The 10,302-nt window shown below is 43.0% G+C and overlaps 1 long non-coding RNA gene across 2 annotated transcripts; it reads right to left on the reverse strand.

The window, feature by feature from the left end:
• Positions 1-3,180: 3,180 nt before the first annotated feature.
• LOC128328489 (uncharacterized) lies at positions 3,181-10,101 on the reverse strand. Of its 2 annotated transcripts, none has more exons than XR_008309246.1 (3): positions 9,719-10,101; positions 4,223-4,545; positions 3,181-3,771 (listed from the first exon to the last, which is right to left on the reverse strand). It is a non-coding gene; the product is annotated as an uncharacterized LOC128328489 (long non-coding RNA). The 2 variants fall into 2 exon arrangements; XR_008309245.1 differs by lacking the exon at positions 9,719-10,101 and adding an exon at positions 8,958-9,093.
• Between the last annotated feature and the right edge of the window lie 201 nt (positions 10,102-10,302).

Here is a 10,302-nt window from a genome sequence, read left to right on the forward strand (position 1 = left end):
AAGACAGATGACTTCAAACATACCAAGTCTAAGTATACTCCATTCAAATCTGGTTGCATGACAGCCAGTTTTGTAGTGCAAGCTAGACTAAAAGATGTGGTTTGGCAGGACTACAAGCCTTGCACTGGATGAGGGGGAGTACACACAATCGTATGTGTGTACAATGTGTGTTAAAATGTCAGACATTAAAGAGAGTCTACTGTACTTTCTATTGCATCACTTGGAAGATAATGGAGGTACAGAGGTACATCCATGACCTCCCCCCACCCCCTTATGGTTCACAAGAATAAACACAATCAAAACAAAACAGTTAAAACAGTAATTTAAAAAATTAAATCATTCAGAGATTAATAAAAGGCTAAAAAAATGTGTCAAGGGCTGTTTTGAAGGCCGGTAAAGATGTTAAACCACAAATGTCTATAGGGAGCGCATTCCACAGCCTAGGAGCAACTACAGAGAAGGCTCACTCCCAAGTCACCGCCAGATGAGCTAGTGGTAAACGGAGATGGGCCTCTCTCGATGATCCTAATGTACGGTGGGGGTCATGCAGACGGCGGCGCTCTGCCAGGTAACCAGTAGTTCCTCTAGTTTTTTTCATCTCTGTGTGAAGAATGAGTTTTGTTCTGGGTGGCAGTATCCGGGTAGGGTGTGCACATGTGCATTCAGAATGGTGCCTTCCTGATTCAACCTGAGCAGGATCTAAAATTAACTGAGTGGACATCCAAAAACCTGTGAGCACATACACGTGCAAACGCCTTAGAGGGAACAGTGCAGGTAACCTGGTCCTAAGTTGTTTGGGGCTTTAAAGGGAATTATCAGCACATTGTATTTTGCCCAGAAACCTATTGGTAGCCAATGCAATTGCTTTAAAACAGGCTTAATATGATCTCTCCAACACACTCCGGAGACCAATCTAGCTGCTGCATTTTGAACCAACTGAGGTTTCCAAACTACATACAAAGGCAGCCCCACATAGAGCACATTGCAGTAGTCAAGGCTAGATGTTACCAGAGAGCGCACCACAGTTCTGAGATCATTATCTTCAAGGAATGGACACAGCTGTTGTATCAACCAAAGTTGATAGGAAGTGATCCTGGCCATAGCCTCAACATGAGTAACCAGTGTGAGGTCTGGGTCCAGAAGCACTCCCAAGCTATGCACTTGTTCCTTCGGGGGGAGTGCAACCCCATCCAGATCTATCATGTCCCTCAAAATATGACCCCTTACCATGAGTACCTCCATCTTGCTTGGATTCAGCTTCAATTTATTATCCCTCATCCAGTCCATTACTGCCTGTAGACTGGCATTTAGGGGGGGCTATGCCATTTCCTGAAGATGATGTCATGGAGAAATAGATTTGGGTGTCATCAGCATATTGATAACACCCTACTCCAAATCTCCTGATGATTTCACCCAGTGGTTTTATGAAGATGTTGAAAAGCATTGGAGATAGGCTGGAGCCCTGAGGGACACCATACAATAGCTCTAGTTTCAGAGAGCAACTGTGTCTGAGCAACACCATCTAAAATCTACCGGAGAGATAGGAATGGAACCACTGCAAAGCAGTGCCACCTGTTCCCAAATCCCCCAGGTGATCTAGAAGGATACAATGGTAGATAGTATCAAAAGCTGCAGAAATGTCCAAAAGAGTCACACTCCTTCTGTTCAATCCTTGGTAGAGATCATCTATCGGGCCAACCAAGGCTGTCTCCACCCCATAGCCTGCTCTAAGGCCAGTTTGAAATGGCTTTATGTTGTATGCCAGTGTTATGAACCAAAGCAGTTCTTACCCACACTACAGAACCTTTGCCTATGAATGTATGAAAAGACTTGGGGAACCAGAGCAAGGACATCTTTTATAATTTTACTCAGGGAGTAGGTTCAAGCAGGGGCGTAATTATAACAGGGCAAGGGAAGACAGTTGTCTGGGGGCCCACTGCCTTGTGGGGCCCCCAGAGGCATGTCACATGACTGACTCCCCCAGCTGTGCACCCTCCCGGGCTTCCTTCAGTTGTATTCATCCTCCAAAATTGATGTGGGTGTTAAGACCTGGAGCTACCAGAACAGCATGTCTTTCTCTAATACCATTAAATGACTTGCATCATCCACAATTTACAAAACCTTTAAAAAAAAATTAGGATGATGTTCTTTTGTGGCATGTACACACACACACACACAAATATAAATTTTACTCTGCTTTTTGTTACCACTCTTCAGCCTCATTTAAGATTTCTTTACTTCATGAGCTGAACTTCAGTGACGGGGGTCCCATTTTAAAGTCTTGTCTCTGGGCCCACTCCAACCTTGCTATGCCCCTGGGTTCAAGTAGTTACAGCCAAACTGAGACCTGGCAAGCAGGGAATACTACTGCCTAAATTAATGACAAGATAGTCTGCAGTTGTGTGTGTGTGTGTGTATAAGAAGGGAACAGGGATGTGCATTAACTGAAGTTTGTGCAAAGGTTCAGTGTGGCGCCGGCACTGTTGTGCTCAGCTGAGGGCAGGAGCATAGCTATAATTGAACAAAAGGGTTCAAAGAACATGGGCCCCCAGCTCCTGAGGGCCCTCCAGCTCCATCCCTCCCTATTTTCTTCATTGTCTCCCTCACTCTGGGGGGCCGCCCGAGAGAGGGATGAACACGGGCCCCCTCTCCCCTAGCTACGACCCTGGCTGAGGGAAGATATGGGCACACCTCCCTATGGCCAGATTCAAGGGTATGTTGGAGTAGTGGTTAGAGTGCTGGACTAGGACCGGGGAGACCCGAGTTCAAATCCCCATTCAGCCATGAAACTAGCTGGGTGACTCTGGGCCAGTCACTTCTCTCTCAGCCTAACCTACTTCACAGAGTTGTTGTGAGGAGAAACTCAGGTATGTAGTACACTGCTGTGGGCTCCTTGGAGGAAGAGCGGGATATAAAGGTAAAAACAACAACAACAACAACAACAACAAATGTTTTACCTGGATGGACTCTCATGCTTCTGGTCAAGTGCTCACTTTTATAGCCCTGATCTCCTGACAAGCAAAGTTGTTCTATGTGATGATCCACTTCTGCTGCTTTATGTGCTCTTATTCCCTGTCTATTGACCTTAGTGAGGCTGTGAGACTTAGTAATGCTTTATACCTTCCGATAGGTTATTTCCATTGAATAGACCAGAAATACTGGAAATTCAAGGAGACAGACTGTTTATACACACACATTTATTCAACAATTTAACAAGACATTATAATACATTCAAAAGTCTTTGGCAAAGCAGAGCAGAATACTCAGGAATATTATTAATGCAATTGTAAACACTGCCTGCTGCATAGCTTCTCGCATTCCTTACATAAAGCACACAATAAGCATTTCCTTACCCTCATATAAAAATACTTAGCAACCTATACTAGATACCTATACATACTGGGTTAAAAGCCTGGCTAGGGCTCCAAGCCATCAGGCACAAAGTTCTTTGCCAAAGTGTGGACCACTGCTGGGCATGACACTCTGGAGTTGCAAAGTTGTAGCTAGGAGCTAGGTTAATGTTCCTTAACCTTTTATTACTTCCCATATGGGTGGTGGTGATGATGCGGTGTGGGTGACACCTCTCAGTCCTGATTGGTTGTCCTAATCCAGTTCCAGGAACTAGTCTGAATTTCTGGGTCTCTGCAGATGGTTTCCACCCATTCTACCATTCGCTGATCCCTCCTTTTTTATCTTGGGTGTAGTCTCAGGCCATCTGAACTCTACTTCACCCATCCTTTGGAATTTCTCTTGACTTTCTTCATGACCTGGCTAATGACAAGAAAAAACTCATATTTCTTGGGAAAGTCCCATATCTCTTGGCTGGCACCACCCAGCTCTCAGTGGTCACACTTGGTATATCTGATTGTTTCTTAAAAAACTGAATTTCTTATATCCTACTACAAGCTGTCATGCTCACAAGCATATTATAGAAGTCAGTGCTTGGCAAGCTAAACAAGGCCCACACATCCATTTCCACTACTACAACCAGCCTCTGGCCCAACTCTGGCTCAACATTCCCTCCTCTTTTATCCTTTGGACTTGCCAACAATGAAAGGCAATGGACACACACACACACACACACACATACACACACAGGGCCAGTGACAGCCAACTTTGGGAATTTGACCTTGTCCGAACCGGTTCAGCACCAAACCTGTTCACCAGTGTCAGTTCCTACACATCCCTAGATGGGAAAGAGGAAAAGGGGAGAGCTGTTTACCAAGGAGCAGGAAAGCGTTGGTGGGTGGCTAGCCCACAGCTTTCCCATGAATAGAGGAGAGGGGATGAGATGCAGCCCTCTGCCCTTCTGGTCCAGGCCCCGTGTTATTATGCTCTTCTCAGCCTTTGATGGTCTTCACCTTCAGGTCCTTAATTGGGGTGCAATTATGCCATCTCCAGAGTCCTTATCTCAGAAAGTGTTCTTCACTCCTCTCACTCTGACATCACAATGGTCCGTCTTTACAAGCCTTATCTCCTGTACCCATGGTCTGGAAAGGGAAATTCCTTGATGTTCTTCTGCACTCCTCGCCTCCTGCCTTCAGCCTTGATTGATAAGGATGAGAGGTCAAATACACATCCCTAACTGGAATTCTAAAAGGAGAGGAGGAGGGAGGGAAGGTGGGGTGGGGTCACAGCTAGGTTACTTCCCCAGTACAGAAGCCAAGGGCCAGGTACCCATGTTAAATACATGAAATACATAAATTCTCTAAGAGCCAGCGTAGTGTAGTGGTTCGAGTGCTGGACTAGGACCGAGGAGACATCCCCATTCAGCCATGATACTTGCTGGGTCACTCTGGGCCAGTCACTTCTCTCTCTCAGCCTAACCTACTTCACGGGGTTGTTGTGAGAAGAAATTTAAGTATGTAGTACACCACTCTGGGCTCCTTGGAGGAAGAGCAGGATATAAAATGTAAAAAATAAATATAATTTTATCTCAAGCTATTGAAGGGATCTGTGAAAGCTAAGTTAGCATAACCAGCGCCATTTTCTGCTTCTGTAAACCTGCCTGCAACTACAAGGAAACAGATACAGAGTAACAGCCTACAAAGGTCAGAGAAAAGAGTTTTTCTGCGAAGGGGATTTTTGTTTTCTGCGTATGCTAAACCACAAGCAGACAATTAGCTGCTGACAGCTGCTGACAGGTGCAAACTTAGAAACCGAAAGAGAAGGAACAAGGAAATGGGGCGGGGGCCCTTGCAAAGGGACAGCCTGACGAAATATGTAATGTGTAAAAAGATAGCTTGTTTAGAGTAACCAATAAGACTGCTTTTAAGGGGGGAGGGGGGAAGCTTACTTGGAAATAGGGAAGTGGGGTGAGGTTGTTTACTTGAGACTATATAAACTGTATGTAAAACTTGAATGAAGCCAGAATTACACAACACAGACAGAATCTCCAATTCCAGTCGAATCAGAGACGTTTCTACCAAAGCATAGAAGGAGAAACTGCAAGAAACATAGAAACACCAAATAAAGAAGAAACAGTGCAATTCTGGGGGAAATTATGGGACAATCCAATAGATTATAATAAAAAAGCAGGCTGGATGAAAGAGGTCAAAAAATGTAACCAACAAATGCAAGATCTAATAATAACAAAAGAATTAATCAGTGAAAGACCAAAGAAAATTAAAAATTGGACTGCGCCAGGCGACGATGAACTGCATGGCTTTTGGCTTAAACACCTAACAAGCCTTCATAAACAACTATCAAAACAGTTCAATCACATTTTGCAAGGAGGTGATATTGAACAATGGCTAACAACTGGGAAAACTCATCTAATCATGAAAGACCCAGCAAAAGGTGCAGTTCCAAGTAATTATAGACCGATAACCTGCCTGCCAACCATGTTCAAATTATTAACTGGAATAATAGAAGAAGAAGTCATGCAACACTTATTAACAAACAAACAGCTTCCAGTTGAACAGAAAGGAAATTGCCAAACACCAGAGGCACAAAAGACCAGCTGCTGATTGACAAAATGATTTTAGAAAATTGCAAGAGAAGAAAAACAAATCTAAGTGTTGCATGGATTGACTACAAGAAAGCCTTCGATTCATTGCCTCACACATGGATACGAAAATGTTTAGAAACAACTGGTGTCAGCAAAAACATTCAGATATTTATAAAAAAAGCAATGAGCATGTGGAGTACACAGTTAACAATCAATGGCGAGACACTTGAACAGGTTAGCATTAGAAGAGGCATTTTCCAAGGGGACTCACTATCCCATCTGTTGTTTGTAATCGCCATGACCCCACTTTCACAAATACTAAACAAAACAGGCCTCGGATACCAAACATCTAAAACATCAAGTAAAATCAACCATCTGCTGTACATGGACAATCTGAAGTTGTATGGAAAGTCCCAGTCAGAAATCGAATCACTGCTAAGCACTGTCCGTATATTCAGTAGCGATATAGCAATGGAGTTTGGACTAGACAAGTGTGCTGCATTAATAATGAACAGAGGAAAAATAAGAAAAACAGAAGGAATAGAACTGCCCAATGGAAGCAAGATCAAGAACCTGGAAGAGAAAGAACCTTACAAATACTTGGGCATTCTCCAGGCTGATAACATCGCACAAACTGAAGTTAAAAGAAAAATTGGAAGTGAATACATCAGTAGAGTTAGAAAAATCCTCACGTCCAAACTCAATGGCGGGAACACCATACAAGCCATAAACACCTGGGCTATACCTGTTATTAGATACACTGCAGGAATAATAGACTGGACCCAGGCAGAGCTAGAGACGCTGGATCATAAGACCAGGAAAATCATGACCATCGATCATGCTCTGCACCCCCGCAGTGATGTCTATAGGCTATACCTCCCTCGCAGCTCAGGTGGAAGAGGAATGCTGCAAGTCCATCAAACAGCAGAGGAGGAGAAAAGAGGCCTTGAAGAATATATCAAGGACAGTGAAGAAGATGCACTTCAAATGGTCAAGAACGAGAAACTATTCAACACCAATGAAACAAAGCAGGCCTACAAGAAAGAACAAGTCAAGAACCGAGCAGAAAAATGGAAAAATAAGCCCCTGCATGGTCAATATTTGCACAATATAAGTGGAAAATCAGACATCACCAAGACCTGGCAATGGCTTAAGAATGGCAACTTGAAGAAAGAAACAGAGGGTTTAATACTGGCTGCGCAAGAACAGGCACTAAGAACAAATGCAATAAGAGCAAAAGTAGAAAAGTCAACAACAAACAGTAAGTGCCGCCTTTGTAAAGAAGCAGATGAAACAGTGGACCACCTAATCAGCTGTTGTAAAAAGATTGCAAAGACTGACTACAAACAAAGGCATGACAAGGTAGCAGGGATGATACACTGGAACATCTGCAAAAAATACAAGCTACCTGTAGCCAAGAATTGGTGGGACCATCAAATTGAAAAAGTGGTAGAAAATGAAGATGTAAAAATATTATGGGACTTCCGACTACAAACAGACAAACATCTGCCACACAATATACCAGATATAACTGTAGTCGAGAAGAAAGAAAAACAAGTGAAAATAATCGACATAGCAATACCAGGGGATAGCAGAATAGAAGAAAAAGAAATAGAAAAAATCACCAAATACAAAGATCTACAAATTGAAATTGAAAGGCTGTGGCAGAAAAAGACCAAAATAATCCCAGTGGTAATTGGCAGGGCGGGTGCAGTTCCAAAAGACCTTGAAGAGCACCTCAACATCATAGGGGCCACAGAAATCACCATCAGCCAATTACAAAAAGCAACTTTACTGGGAACAGCCTATATTCTGCGACGATATCTATAACAACTGACAATAAAATTCTGGCATCCCAGGTCCTTGGGAAGGACTCGATGTCTGGATAAAACAAACCAGTCAATAACACCTGTCTGACTGTGTAAACAAGAAATAATAAAAAAGAGCACCTCAACACCATAGGGGCCACAGAAATAACCATCAGCCAATTACAAAAAGCAGCTTTACTGGGAACAGCCTATATTCTGCGACGATATCTATAACAACAGCAACAACAATGACAATAAAATTCTGGCATCCCAGGTCCTTGGGAAGGACTTGATGTCTGGATAAAACAAACCAGTCAATAACACCTGTCTGACTGTGTAAATAAATAAATAATAATATCAAGTGCATAAGCAGCAATCAGCAAGGCATTGTGGACTACATGGCATAGTTTGGTTCATAAGATCCGCAACAGGCAATATCTCATTATACCCTAGCAATTAAAGCAAGGGCACTGGCACTGTACAGAACATTAGAGGCAATGTGTGAGAATCAAGACAATGCAAAGCAGTTAGAATTTCTGGGGAGGATGGGTGCTTGTCACACCAAACGTACAACATAACCGCAACGAAACACAAAATGGATAACTTAATCTCAATCTTTCATGGAAGGACACCGATAAACTGGAAGTTTAGAAGAGTACAACAAAGATGGTAAGAAGATTGGAAAATAAGACCATGAGGAATGGCTAGAGGACTGGATATATTTAGCCTGAAGAAGAGAAGCCTAAGAGAAGATGGATTACTGCTAATGCAAGCAAGCAGCATTCAGGCTAGACATTAGAAGGAATTTCCTAACTGTAAGCAGCAGCAGAAGTTTGTCTCATGCAATAGTAGGGTCTCATTTGCTAGAGATTTTCAAAGAATTGACAGCCATATGTCAGTGATACTATAGCAGATTATTGCACTGAGTGGAAGGTTTATTTAATTTATTTATTTCTCTAGGAGGTATACAACATTAAAAACATAAAAAATAACATTTAAAATTCATAAAAAGATAAAATAATAATAGATAAAAACACTTTAATAACACATTTTAAAAAGGCTGAATTAGAAGAACTCCAAGGTGTCTTCCAACTTAAAAAACAAAAACAAAAGTATTATTCTACTGCAACAGCTACTTCCACTGATAATTTGATCTTTGTGGGCTGTGTATGTGTGAAGGAATGACTCCTTCCCATTACATTTTGTGATTTGTTTTCTTTAATTTGTTCTGTGTCCCCTCTAGGTTCTGCAGGGGTTAAAAGGTAGCAACCTCTAACAGCCAAGTCTGAGGTAAAGGTTGTCTGCTGCAGAGTTTTGGAGGGAAAGTTACAAAGTGTTGTGATTGGTTGTCTCCAGGCAAGTACAGAAGCTTCTGGCTTCCTGAGGGAAGAAACTCCCTGATTGGTTAAATGTATCCCTTTGGAACTAGATACAAGGGATGGTTGAGGAACCAGGAGGAAGAGGACTGTGTGAGTCTGAGAGAGTCCCGCTGAAGTGTTGTGGGAGCTGGAAGGCTGGCCTGGAACTGCTAGGGAAGGTAGCAGTTAGGAAGCTGGACCTACTAGTACTGTGGGATCTGGTTCCCAGATCTGGCAGTGCAACACACACACACCACATAAGCAGTAACAAAAACAGTCTGTTGGGGGTCTATGAGTAGCACCCCTCTACATAGTTTGGAACTGCAGGCTTGCAGTCTCCATCATGGCAACCTTTCCATGAGCCCTCCACATGCCCATATTTGGCAAACTTTCAGTCATTTAGCACTAGCCGCATGGGGCAATTTTACCCCTGGTCAAGTATGACATGCAACTGAAAGGTATCCCCCATGTCCCACTTTGTCTCCCAATGCAGAGGAGGATGCTAGTGAGTAAGACAGGAGTTAAGGAGAAGGGGCTATTTCTCAAAGAGAATAGGGAAACTCCTCTTTTTGTTGGCCCAAAGGATTAGTTGAACTATTCACCTCAAAAGGAGTTTAGATAAAGCTGTATCACTCCCTCCTCACTATCACAGTGTTAATGGTCTGGTTGACACCTGGGAAGAGGCTTTTTAGGGTGAAAAACATTCAAGTTTCCACACCTAGTAGGAAACCCAAAAGTAATCTTGGGACATTATGCTAGCTTTCCAGAATAGTTCCATTAACACCACCCCAGTTTGGTTTACACCCCTGCTGGAGTGTTTGGCATGGCTGACATGTCTATGAGGAAATAGTCCAGGAATAAACAGTGTTTTAGCACTGGAGTCTGGAATAACCTAGGAAGCCCTAAAGAGGGAGGAGCATAGCAAATGTGTATCAACTGCTAACTGAGCAAAGAGACACCTTTTAAAGTGGTGATTCTCTTATACTTAGCAGGGGGAGAGCAACTGGCCCTATCCAGCCCCAGCACAGAATCCTTCCAGTGGCTGTTGCTGGTGTCTACCTTATGTATAGCTAAGCCATTTTACTCCTCCTTGGAAGACAACTTGCCAACACCAGTATTTTTCATTCCTGGCCGCCAAGATAAGCTGTATTCTCTCTGGTGACTTGTAATCCCCTTCTTTCTATTT

Source organism: Hemicordylus capensis, chromosome 5, assembly GCF_027244095.1.
Source record: "Hemicordylus capensis ecotype Gifberg chromosome 5, rHemCap1.1.pri, whole genome shotgun sequence".
In the NCBI taxonomy this organism is placed as follows: Eukaryota; Metazoa; Chordata; class Lepidosauria; order Squamata; family Cordylidae; genus Hemicordylus; species Hemicordylus capensis.